Source organism: Pongo abelii, chromosome 9 (genome assembly GCF_028885655.2).
Source record: "Pongo abelii isolate AG06213 chromosome 9, NHGRI_mPonAbe1-v2.0_pri, whole genome shotgun sequence".
Classification (NCBI taxonomy): domain Eukaryota; kingdom Metazoa; phylum Chordata; class Mammalia; order Primates; family Hominidae; genus Pongo; species Pongo abelii.
Genome location: NC_071994.2, coordinates 133,614,278 through 133,628,043, shown reverse-complemented (window position 1 = coordinate 133,628,043; position 13,766 = coordinate 133,614,278). Strand labels below are relative to the sequence as shown.

The 13,766-nt window shown below is 42.3% G+C and overlaps 1 long non-coding RNA gene across 1 annotated transcript; it reads left to right on the top strand.

Moving 5' to 3' along the window:
* The first annotated feature begins 5,809 nt into the window (after positions 1-5,809).
* On the top strand, positions 5,810-13,108 carry LOC129048835 (uncharacterized). Its single transcript, XR_008511520.2, has 3 exons — positions 5,810-6,160; positions 10,354-10,440; positions 12,222-13,108. It is a non-coding gene; the product is annotated as an uncharacterized LOC129048835 (long non-coding RNA).
* The last annotated feature ends 658 nt before the right edge of the window (positions 13,109-13,766 follow it).

Sequence of the window (13,766 nt, the reverse complement as noted above, 5' to 3'; positions counted from 1 at the left end):
AAATATTAAGCCTCAATCTGCCAGTCTCTGACCACAACTTTCTAAACTACCAGCTGGCTGACTCTCTTTTCCTCAGTAGACCTGCTTTGTTTTGAACACCACTGTTTCTTGCATTCCATTTGTTTTTTTCTGATTCCAACTTCCTTCTTGTTGAATTACTCCATTTCTTAATGATTTCAGAAAAAGCCTCTGCATGATGAACACTCAGTCTTTTGACTGCCTGAAAAGGTTTCTATCCTAGCCGCCATCTTATATGATAGTTTAGCTAGGTGTATAATGTTAGTATCCTGCTTATTTCCTCTCAGAACTTTAAATATATTATTCCAGTGTTTTGTAGGTTTTTTTTGTTTGTTTGTTTTTTGTTTTTTTGGCTTCCGTTCTTGATGATGAGATACCAATTTAATGTGTTATTTCTATATATGTAACTCTTATCTTTGATGTCCTTGAGTTTTTCTGTAATGTGTTTAAATAAGGATTGCTAGAATTTATTCTCTCATAAGTCAGCTTTCTTCAATTTGACCAATCAAGTTGGTTTTGTTTTGTTTTGTTTTTGTTTTTGTTTTTGAGACGGAGTTTCACCCTTGTTGCCCAGGCTGGCATGCAATGGTGCGATCTCAGCTGACTGCAACTTCTGCCTCCTGGGTTCAAGCGATTCTCCTGCCTCAGCCTCCTGAGTAGCTGGGATTATAGGTGCCCACCACCATGCCCAGCTAATTTTTATATTTTTAGTAGAGATAGGGTTTCACTATGTTGGCCAGGCTGGTCTCAAACTCCTGACCTCAGGTGATCCATCCCCCTCAGCCTCCCAAAGTGCTGGGATTACAGGCGTGAGACACCGTGCACAGCCCAAGCAATCAAGCTTTTTATAATCCTTCAAAATTTGTCCTTTTAAATATTTTTTTCCTCCATTTCTTTTTCTACTTTCTGCTTCTGGAAACTCCTGTTAAACGTGTGTTGAATACTAACCCCATGATTCAACTTTTCTTTTATATTCTTTATCTCTTCTTTTTGTGCAATCCTTTGGATAGTTATCTTATAGCTGTGTTCCAGTTCACTAGTGAATCATTAAGGTATATTTGTCTATAATTTAACCCACCTATTCAGTTTTAATTTCAATACAAAAGTTTTTCATTCCTCTAAGTTCTATTTGATTCCTTTTCAATCCACCTGGTCAGTCTTTACAAAGTTTTGCTCTTTCCATATGAATCCTGTATCTCGTCTTCTTTCATCCTTTTAATCATTTTTCAAAACTATTTACTTTATAATCTTTTAAAGATCATTCTATAAAAATCAAAGTTTTAGAAATGAATTATACTGTGCCTGATCAATCTTTGCATAGTGGATTATTTCTCTATGTGGTTTGAAATTTAACTATGAGCTCATCTTCAATAGGGATTCTTTTCCCTTGTGAGTTTGCTGAGTTATGGAAGTGTGTTATGTAGTGGCTTTATATCTGTATCTGCCAGGCACAAGAAGGATTTCATTGTCCGGGCTCAGCTTTTATACTAATATCTCCTCTTCAAATTAATACAGTAAGTATGGGATAAATTCAAATTAAAAAGTCTGAACATGGGAAGACGTGCATTCCCTTACAACTTCCCTGAGGATTTTTTAGTTTCCCCTTTCACTGAGGAGTAGCACCACCAGAGCCCTGGCTTGATTTAAAAGGTATTTCAGTTCAGTTTCCTGACTAACCCTACCTCAAGGCCATATCTTTTTTTTTTTTTTTTTTTTTGAAACAGAGTTTCACTCTTGCTGCCCAGGCTGGAGTGCAGTGGCGCAATCTCAGCTCACTGCAACGTCTGCCTCCCAGGTTCAAGCAATTCTTCTGCCTCAGCCTCCCAGGTAGCTGGGATTACAGGTACCCACCACCATGCCTGGCTAATTTTTAGTAGAGATGGGGTTTCATCATGTTGGCCAGACTGGTCTCGAACTCCTGACCTCAGGTGATCCACCCACCTTGGCCTGCCAAAGTGCTGGGATTACAGGCGTGAGCCACCACGCATGGCCATATCTTCTATTCTTACACAGGTGTTAAAAGCCAGGAAACTAGCCTATATAGTATATATCCTGCTTTGATATTTCCTTGGCTAAGGCAGCAGGTTTACAGATCCAGACTTTAGTTCCTCGTTCACTTTTGGCACCCAAGAACACCATTTCTATGTCTTTGCAGTAGAAAAGGAGTGGCAGAGATCTTCACTGGTTCATTCTGCCATGATGCTAAAATTGTCCGTCGCCCTGCATCACTGCTTCATTCATGTATCTAATTCCTTCATTTCTCCCTTTGCTTCTGGGAACCTTACTCCATTCATGGCTGTGGTACCATCTCTGTCCAGCCTAGAATCACAGTACACTATTCAACCACTCTACTTCCTACAAACTAACATTGCAGACCTCTTTTATTCTGCCTCATCCACTTTGAAATCAGTCCAGATTGGATCTATCCAAACATCCTCTTTCCTACACCACACCCACGAGAAGCACAGCGCATGGTGCAAAGCATGATGGACTTTGGAGTAAAACAGAGCTGATTTTCAATCTCAGCTCTGCCATTTTCTATTCTTTTTTTTTTCTTTTTTTGGGCTGGGGACAGAGTCTTGCTCTGTCGCCCAGGCTGGAGTGCACTGGCGCGATTTCGGCTCACTGCAAGCTCTGCCTCCCGGGTTCACGCCATTCTCCTGCCTTATAAATTATCTTGACAAAATTAAAGAGCAAAAATTCTGACCTAAAACTAAGTTAAAATCCTTGCATGCTTTCAGAACAGGGTTATCTGAAGAAAAAATCCTTGTATGCTCAAACTGCTTGCTTTGTTAGCCAGGTGTGGTGGCACATGCTTGTAGTCCCAGCTACTCGGGAGGCTGAGGTGGGAGGATCAACTGAACCCAGGAGGGCGAGGCTGCAGTGAGCTGAGATCACACCACTGCACTCTGGCCAGGGTGTGAGATCCTGTCTCTAAAGTTTAAAAACAAAAACAAACAAACAAAAAACACTGCCTGCTTTGGATTTCCTGCAGGATTTATTTACAAAAAAAAAAAAAAAAAAGGCACCCACTCACTCTGGTCTACAGTTAGGATTTGGTGCTTTCACTGCCATGGCCCAGTTATGGTTTAATATTTATGTGACTGGTGACTTTTTGGGATACTCATTTGTTGTTGATGCTTTTCCCTTCCATATAGCTTTTGATTTCCTGTCTTACTGACTGTTTTAATCTTTCATCTGAGATGCCCATAGAGAAGCTTTCCTTTTTTTAAGCTGTCTTTGGGGGGTAGTTCTGGGTCTTGTAAGGATTGCTTTGTACTTCTTTGGCAATACCTCATGCATCCTTCTTTAAGTTATAACCTTGGCTAAGGTGTTTGCTTTTGGTAAGTCACTTGGGAGGTACCTTTGTTAAAAACAATAGCAAAAAACAACTGGCTGCATACAGTGGTTCATTCCTATAATCTCAGCACTTTGGGAGGTCAAGGCAGGAGGACTGCTTAAGCCCAGGAGTTTGAGACCAGCCTGGGCAACATGACAAACCTTGTCTCTATACATTAAAAAGATTAAAAAAAAATTAGCCAGGCATAGCGGTGCACACCTATGTCCCAGCTACTCAGGAGGCTGAGGCAGGGAAATTGCTTGAGCCCAAAAGGTCAAGGCTGCGGTGAGCTATGTTTGTGCCACTGCACTCCAGCCTGGGCAAACAGAGTTAGACCCTGTCTCAAATAAAAAAAGAAAAAACAGGTCAAAAGCCAGGAATATTGGTTTCTTATCCTGGCTGAAATGTGAAAATCAGAGATAGGATAAGATTTTTTTTTTAAAGAACTCTATAGTCGGAAATCAACCAAATTAAAAGCTGATATTCAGGGTGTAAGTTTTTGTGGTTTTTTTTTTCCGAGGTCTTTCTGTTTTTCTCTTTTGGATTCTGTTTCTGGGAATTTTTTTCAGTCAACTGAAATCCCTTTTTAATTGTGTTTGGTTCCTCTGTCAGCTTCCTTTCTTGGCATGATTTTGCTTTAAAAAAAAAAAAAAAAAAAGTAAAATTTCACTGGCCTTTCTGGAAAGCTTTAAATCTCCAAATTGGCCTCTAAGATTTGTTCTTCCATTTCCTTCCACTTCTACTGCTCCTTCTTTTTTGCTATTTCTGATTCCACATGAAGAGATCTAGGAGGAACTTCTAGTGGCCCTGAAACCCCTTAAGCCACACAGAAAAAGGCACCACACCTCCTTTTTGGGATTCTCAGTTTTCCTTATGGAGCCCCAGAGTTGTGGCAAGATCCTCTCAGGGCTAAAGCTCTGCTCTCTTTTGCATTGACCTCTCTAATCCCTCTGGCTTTTGAGGGTACCAAGGATTCTTTTGTACAGTGAGAGAAAGACTGATCTTTGTGCAATGGCCGGTCATCACTATCAAGGGCTGCAGTTTTGGAGGTGGCTGACAGTGGTTGTTTGCGGTGAATAGTTAATACTGCAGGGGGATACTCGTTTCATTGCAAGTTTAGATAAGAAAAGTGAAGTTTGAATACTTGGAGGCTATGGGAACACCTGCCACCAAGGGATAAGACTCCTGGGCCAGGAGCAGTGGCTCACGCCTGTAATCCCAGTGAGAAGTGACAGCGTGGTGGCAGCCCTCACAGCCCTTGCTCACTCTCCGCGCCTCCTCTACCTGGGCGCCCACTTTGGCGGCACTTGAGGAGCCCTTCAGCCCGCCGCTGCACTGTGGGAGCCCCTTCCTGGGCTGGCCGAGGCCGGAGCCGGCTTCCTCAGCTTGCAGGGAGGTGTGGAGGAAGAGACAGGGATGGGAACCGGGGCTGCGTGTGGCACTTGCGGGCCAGCGCGAGTTCCGGGTGGGCATGGGCTCAGCGGGCCCTGCACTCAGAGCGGCCCGCCGGCCCTGCCGCCCCAGGCAATGAGGGGCTTAGCACCTGGGCCAGCAGCTGCTGTGCTTGATTTCTCGCCAGGCCGTAGCTGCCTCCCCACGGGGCAGGGCTCGGGACCTGCAGCCCGCCATGCCTGAGCACCGCACCCCGCCCCGCGTGGGCTCCTGTGTGGCCCGAGCCTCCCTGACCAGAGCCGCCCCCTGCTCCATAGAGCCTGGTCCCATTCACCGCCCAAGGGCTGAGGAATGCCCTCGCAGGGCGCGGGACTAGCAGGCAGCTCCACGTGCGCCCCTGTGGCGGATCCACTGGGTGAAGCCAGCTGGGCTCCTGAGTCTGGTGGGGACTTGGAGAACCTTTATGTCTAGCTAAGGGATTGTGAATACACCAATCGGCACTCTGTGTCTAGCTCAAGGTTTGTGAATGCACCAATCAGCACTCTGTGTCTGGCTGATCTGGTGGGGACTTGGAGAACCTTTATGTCTAGCTAAGGGATTGTAAATACACCAATCAGCACTCTGTATCTAGCTCAAGGTTTGTAAACACACCAATCAGCACCCTGTGTCTAGCTCAGGGTTTGTGAATGCACCATTTGGCACTCTGTATCTACTTAATCTGGCTAGATACAGAGAATCTTTATGTCTGGCTAAGGGATTGTGAATGCACAAATCGGCACTCTGTATCGAGCTCAAGGTTTGTAAATACGCCAATCAGCACTCTGTGTCTAGCTCAGGGTTTGTAAGTACACCAATCAACACTCTGTATCTAGCTAATCTAGTGGGGACATGGAGAACTTTTGTGTCTAGCTCAGGGATTGTAAACGCACCAATCAGCACCCTGTCAAAACGGACCAATCAGCTCTCTGTATAACAGACCAATCGGCTCTCTGTAAAATGGACCAATCAGCAGGATTGGGGCCAGATAAGAGAATAAAAGCAGGCTGCCCGCACCTTGACAAAGGCGCTCCGTCCTCTTCCGTGCTGGGAAAGCTTTGCTTTTTCCTTCTTTGCAATAAATCTTGCTACTGCTCCTTTGGGTCTGCATTGCCTTTATGAGCTGTAACACTCACCGGGAAGGTCTGTAGCTTCACTCCTGAAGCCAGCGAGATTGTGAACCCACCACGAGGAAGAAACTCTGAACACATCCGAACATCAAAAGGAACAAACTCCGAATGCGCCACCTTTAAGAACTGTAATACTCCCCGCAAGGGTCTGCGGCTTCATTCTTGAAGTTGGTGAGACCAAGAACCCACCCATTCCGGACACACCAGCACTTTAGGAGGCCGAGGGAGGCAGATACCTGATGAGGTCAGTACCTTGAGACCAGCCTGGCCAACATGGTGAAAACCCTGTGTCTACTAAAAATACAAAAGGTTAGCCGGGTGTGGTGGCAGGCATCTGTAATCACAGCTATTGTGGAGGCTGAGGCAGGAGAATTGCTTGAACCCAGCAGGCAGCGGTTGCAGTGAGCTGAGGTCATGCCATTGCACTCTAGCCTCGGCAACAAGCCTGTCTCAAAAAAAAAAAAAAGCTCCTGTGGGGACTGGGCTGATCCCAGAGTGGGCTGATGGGTGCTGGGTCAGTCACCCTTTATGTGTAGGTGCACTGTGGAAGTGTACCGTCCAGTCCCGTGGTGTATCTCTGTTTTGGGGGGTCTGGGATCCAGTGTAAAATGTGATCCTTGATTTCTGAGCATCTAGTTGCTCTGCTTCCAGCTATGTCTGCTTTTCACACATAAAATATTAGGCCTTGGAAAACTGCAAATACTTTGTTGGCCCTGTTAATGGGCTTTGCCCTGAGCTCAGTATTCCAGTTAGAAAGTAAAGACTGAATTGGAAGCCACGTATGTAACTAGACTGGTGTACAAAATATTCCTTTCCGGCATCCAGTTTATTTGAAAAGGTTTCTGAATGTTCTCTAAGTTCATCTGTATGTTTTCCTTGTAAAATGCTGTAGCAAATTCCTGTGATTTTGTATTACTTTGGCATCCATTTGTAATAATCCACTAACGCACCCAAAGTCTGTCTTGAAATGCTTATGTTCTCTCTGTGCGCTTTGAGATGGCTTTGGCTATGTTGGCCAGAGAAACTTCAACTGTTTCATTTAGAGAGACATGATTCAACTGTTTCTTTAAACAGTTTTACCTTTCTCCTGGCTAAAAATTTTTAAATCGAAGCTATAAAATCTTTGTTTTTCTCTGTTTTTGTGTATACATGTGTACATGTCTGTTTGTATATTGTCTACAAGGTACCAAATTGACTTGATAAATGAGTATTCATAAGTAGCCCAAATGTTTTTCTTTCTTTTTTTCTTTTTTTTTCCTGTTTTGAGACGGAGTTTTGCTTTTGTTGCCCAGGCTGGAGTGTAATGGCGTAATCTCGGCTTACTGCAACCTCCACCTCCCAGGTTCAAGCGATTCTCCTGCCTCAGCCTCCTGAGTAGCTGGGATTACAGGCACCTGCCACCACGCCTGGCTAATTTTTGTATTTTTAGTAGAGATGGAGTTTCGCCATGTTGGCCAGGCTGATCTGGATCAGGTGATCCACCTGCGTCGGCCTCCCAAAGTGCTGGGATTATGGGCGTGAACCACTGCACCCAGCCCCAAATGCTTTTCAAATTCACTTGACTTTAGTAAGCTTTGGTAAATAAAGCTAGTTTTAAAATTAGATTTCGAGCCTTTAGATTCTGGGGTCTGGATAATGCTTATGGTGAGGTCTGGAGACGTGTATCTAAAGCACCTGGGCCACCAGCTTCAGGGCAGAGCCAAGGTCAATACATCCTCTCTGGCGCAGCTGTGCCTCCTGGCCATGCTGGGAGAGGTTAGCTCCTACAGGCATTGTCTTCACAGCCCTGTCCTCAGGCCTGGGCTCTGTATCTGGTACATAATAATTAAAACTGCTTACTTCCTAGGTTGTTCACTAGAATTTAGAATCACTAAGAATTCAAACTGTAGTTAGTATGTATAACTAAAACTACTTGATATAAGAGAAATAATTCTGTGTACAGATTGGACAAGGACAGTAGAATGTGTTTTTTGTTAGGTTATTTTTAAAAACGTAAATATGTGGGTTTTGTTAAAGGAAAAGTAATTTTGTCTAGTTTAGAGGTTAATTCAAGGTTGTTTAAATGGAATGAATAAAAAATGATATTGAATAGACATTTCTCGAAGACATAAGAACGGCAAACAGGTATATGAAAAGGTGTTCAACATCACTGATCATCAGATAAATGAAAAATCAAAAAAAAAACTACAATGAACACTGGGTGTAGTGGCTCATGCCTATAATCACAGCACTTTGGAAGGCCAAGGAGGGAGGATCTCTTGAGCCCAGGAGTTTTGAGACCAGCCTGGGCAGCACAGGGAAACCCCATCTCTACAAAAAAAAAATTTAAAAATAGCTGGGCATGGTGGTGCCACGCCTGTAGTCCCAGGTACTCAGGAGGCTGAGGCAGGAGGATCACTTGAACCTGGGAAGTCAAGACTGCAGTGAGCCATGATTGCACCACTGCACTCCAGCCTGGGTAACAGAGTGGCACCCTGATTTAAAAAAAAAAAACTACAGTGAGATATCATCTCACCCTAGTTAAACTGGCTTTTATTCAAAAGACAGGCAACAACAATAAACACTGGTGAGGATGTAGAGAAAAGGGGAAACCTCATACACTGTCAGTGGAAGTGTAAATTAGTACAGCTGCTATGAGGAACAGTACAGAGGTTCCTCAAAAACTAAAAACTAAAAAATTAAAAAACCATATGATCTAGTAATCCCAAGGTAGATTACCTTGTTAGATAGATACCCGAGGAAAAGGAAATCAGTACATTGAAGAGAGATCGGCACTCCCATGTTGACTGCAGCACTATGCACAGTAGCCAGGATCTGGAATCAACGTGTCAACAGGATAGGATAAAGAAAATGTGGTATATATACACAATGGAGTACTAGTCAGCCATAAAGTAGAATGAGATCCTGTCATTTGCAACAAGAGTGGAACTGGGGGACATTATGTTAAGTGGAATAAGCTAGGCACAGAAAGGCAAACTTCTCACGTTAGCAATCATTTGTGGGAGCTAGTAATTAAAACAATTGAACATACGGAGATAGAGAATAGAATGATGGTTACCGGAGGCTGGGTAGGGTAGTGGGGTCGTATAGAATAGGTATGGTTAATGGGTACAAAAAAATAGATACAATTAATGAGATACAGTATTTGATAGCACAACAGGGTGACCACATTCAGCAATAATTTGTCGTACATTTTAGAATAATTGAGGGAATATAATTGGAATGTTCAAAATACAAAGAAATGATGAATGCTTGAGGTGGTGGATACTCCATTTACCCTGATGTGATTGTTACACACTGTACACCTGCATCAAAATATACCGCATAAACATATATATCTCCTAGGTACCCATACAAATTTAAAAAAAAGTTTAAAAATAATAGATAAAACTCAATGAGGCTGGGTGCAGTGGCTCATGCCTGTAATCCCAGCACTTTGGGAGGCTGAGGCGGGTGGATCACCTGAGGTCCGGAGTCCGAGACCAACCTAACCAACACGGTGAAACCCTGTCTCTACTAAAAATACAAAAATTAGCCGGGCGTGATGGCAGACACCTGTAATCCCAGCTACTCCGGAGGCTGAGGCAGGAGAATCAATCACTTGAACCTGGGAGGCGGAAGTTGCAGTGAGCTGAGATCCCACCATTGTGCTCCAGCCTGGGCGACAGAGCGAGACTCTGTCTCAAACAAAATTGAATGGATGTAGAGAGTTGTAGGGGGAAAGAGAATGGAAAAAAATCTGTAAGAAGTTATAAAAGGATTGTGGAACCATTATCTTGTATGGTCAAGGCTGACGGAGATTGGATAGATCTGTTTATAATATTAAAATTAGCTTTAAATCAAGTGTTTTAAACCATTGCCATCTGACAAACTACCCAAAAGCAGATTTTGAATTCTAAATTATTTTTGACTTCAAACTAACTTTTGGACGTTCCAAAAAGAGCCCCTGGAACTCCAAGAGAGACATATTGGGCTTATCTGGTATGTTAAAATCACATAGAAAGCATTGTCAAATTTAGAAATCGTGTTTAATTTTCCTTGAGTTATATTTGTATAAATGTGTTAATATATGTTCCAAAATTGTATGAAAGTCCTAAAACTCTGATATGTCTTGGTAAATTGCTTCATTCTGGTGCTTTTTTTCTAAGAGCTCTTTGCAAATCCTAAGGTGGTGTATTTTCAAGGAGGTTCATGAAAAAGCCTCTGAAAGGTACTTTTAAATAGAGACCTCTGCTTACAACCTCGAGATTATTCAATTGGACTGGGTTAAAAAAAAAAAAAAAAATCCAGTAAAAAAAAAAACTGGACTCATAAAATTGCTAATCTGACATCATACAGAACAATAATTAAGTAGATGGGACTAACCTGATAAAGGACTGAAATGATGTTTATGACTTTTTTGCTTGAAACATTCTTTTATTATTTATTTTGAGACAGGGCCACGCCATGTTGTCCAAGCTGGCTTCAAACTCCTGAGTTCAAACAGTCCTCCTACTTCAGCCTCCTAAGTAGCTGGGATTATAGGTATGCTGCTAATTGTTTTGTTTTGTTTTCCAGAGTTAAAAAAAATCTTTTTCTCCTCTTAAGCTATTTATAACTTACAGTAATTGGGAAAGTATACTTTTGTGAGGAGAATGGAAACATTTACTTTTCTCCCTGATATCTTCAAAATTTGGAAACTATTAATGAGTATTTTTATTTTATGGCAATATAGGTATTTGAATAAATTCAGTAAGAATCTGTTTTCTTCTGTGATAGGACACAATTAGAGACACTGGTTATTTTACTAAGACTTTGACTGGAATGTCATACTTTCATATGTGATCAGGCTGCTTTAAGGAATTGAAACTGACTTTAAAGCCAATAGACTTGGAAAAAGACTGTCCTGGTTCCTTGTCTATACAGTTTCTTTAAAGGATTTTTGATCCTATGGTAAGTAAAGAATGTCACTTTCTAACAGGCCCAGGAACCTCAAGATATTTTGGGGACCTTGAGAAGAGAAGAATTCACCCAATTTGTATGGTTATTACAGGTATAATCTGATGGAAAATCCTTGGCGTGGCTTCCTATCCTTGAGAGGCTTTTTTTTTTTTTTTTTTTTTTTGAAACAGTTTCACTCTTGTTTCCCAGGCTGGAGTGCAATGGCGCGATCTTGGCTCACCGCAACCTCCGCCTCACAGGTTCAAGCAATTCTCCTCCCTCAGCCTCCCGAGTAGCTGGGATTACAAGTATGTACCACCACGCCCGGCTAGTTTTGTGTTTTTAGTAGAGACGGGTTTCTCCATGTTAGCCAGGCTGGTCTCAAATTCACAACCTCAGGTGATCCGTCCGCCTTGGCCTCCCAAAGTGCTGGGATTACAGGCATGAGCCACCATGCCCGGCTGGCTTTTAAAAATATAATCTGAGTTTCTTATGAAAAAGCCCCTGCAAAGCCAATTTATAAAGAGCCTATATAGCCAATCACTATTGCTGCTTTACTTTATGCAAATAATCAAGCCATGTATAATAGGACTAAAATTATTCTGCAATTAAATTGGTTCTGTTATGATTTATCTTTGGTAGAAATGGGGGACTAGAGATTGAAAAATTACATTTCAGAAAAAAACTATAGTACACCTGTTATTAGATTCTACCACTGACCATTGTTTCTATTATTTGCCTACAATTCAGACTGAATTTTGAATTCCTTCCTGGTTACAAGTCTCCAAACTAATGTTTCCAAAATTTTATTCCATTTTTCTGACTTGGACTCACTGAAATTGCTACTACCTTTTTCCGGAGGGCCTGCAAGCTGAAGCTCATGAATAAACAACCTTGTGATATGCAAATTACAGACCAGAAAAGCTGTCAGATTGCTACCGCCTATTTCTACTTTAGCTGAGAATGCTTTGAGTTTAACATCAAGACACCTCAACTGACTGCCCTCCAAACTCTAAAGAAACTGGTTTATACTGTTCCAAACATTAACCTTTGTGTTTCTTCTGTGCAAGAGCCTGTCTGCAACACCATCTTCTGAAATCAGATACAGCTGTCTAATGGGGCTGGCCTATTTCCAGAAATGGGAGACTGGGTTAACGGGATCCTTTGCCACTCAGCTATTAACTCAAATATTCTCTCCACAGCCACCAACTCAGCTTTCATTGTGTGAAACATCTAGGGAAGTTTCATATGGAAATGTTGTTTGCAGAGAATGTTTCCCCAAGAATATGGTGCTTTGGCATGTTAAGTGCTTTTGAAAATGGAAAGGCCTCAGAAGCCTCAGAATCAAGGTCCCTCTAATTTTGTCTTTTTCCTCTCTCTCCAAGGGCACAGAGAGTCTCCCTCTGGAATTCCTTTATCTGACCAAGAAAGCTTCTCACCAAAAGAAACACAATTGCCTTCTATCTCCTTCCTGAAGTCTCATCATCTATTTCAGGAAAGAAGGCTGAAGAATGACCTTTACGCGTGATTAACCAAATGTATGTCTTTCCTGATGTACAGCTAATTGCCATAGACTAATGCAGGCCTCTTTATGAAAATGGCTCGCCTGTTACTCAAACTTGGCCAATTTCTGCATGTTATCTTTTGACAACTCACCTCTGTGGGACAAGCCACTCTAAAATCAGACATTTCTAGCTCCAAAGACAATATATAGCCAATCTATGGCCAACCAATAATAATTGATCACCAGTGCTGCCTCCTGTCAGATCTTGATCAAAACAGGGAATGTGAAATGTGATATACAAAATGGATCACTCTGGTTCAGAGCTCTAAAATTAAATCAGGGCTGGGTGCATTGGCTCACACCTGTAATCTCCACTTTGGGAGGCCAAGGCAGGAGGATTGCTTGAGCTCAGGAGTTCAAGGGCAACATAGTGAGACCTTGTCTCTACTAAAAACAACTACAAAAATCAGTTTGGTATGATAGCATGTGACTAGTTCCAGTTACTCAGGAGGCTGAAGTGGGAGGATCACTTGAACTTGGGAGGTCAACGCTTCCAGGAGCTGCAATCACACCACTATACTCTAGCCTAGGTGACAGAGTGAGACCCTGTCTCAAAAATAAATCAATCAATCAAATTGGGAAGCCATTCAAAGAAGTACTAATTCTATAAAACCTGCAACCTTGGAAATAAAAAAACCCAGAAACTTGCCTTAAACCTTTGAACTGGGCCAAATCCCCATGACCAAAACATCTTGGAAAATAGATAAATTTTGCCAGCACTATAACTCCTAAACAGCTACAACCAATGGACTATGGACTCGTACTAAGCCAGCCTCCTCTACCAACAATAATTCTTTCAAAACAACTAGTGTAATCACCCTCGGCATCTTTTTAAAAATTACTACTCCCCTTTCTTTTTCAGAACACAATGTGGCCTTTGACCACGTCTGTTTCTCCTGAATCACAATTCCTAAGACCCCAATAAGTGTCTTACTGCTTTGCAGTCCGGCCTTTCATGCTTCTTGATTAACAAGAATAACATGAGAAACTTACATTTTAATGGCATCATTTTGCTGATGTATTGAGTATTAACTGGAGAGAGGCAAAAGAAAACTCAAGGAGACTAGTTAAGAGATTATGGAAATAATCCAGGCAAGAGATGTTGATGACTTGCCTCAAGGCAGTAGTGGTAAAGATGGAGAAAAATGACCAAAGTGTGTGTGTGTATGTGTGTGTATTCAAGATATGGTCTTGCTATGTTGTCCAAGCTGGACTCAAACTCCTGGACTCAAGCGACTGTCCCACCTCTGCCTCCTGAGTAGATGGAAGCTAGGACTATAGGTGTGTGCCACACATGGCAGATTCTGTAAATATTTTAAAGAAGGTGCCAACAGCATTTGTTAATAGACTGAACATGGGATGGGAG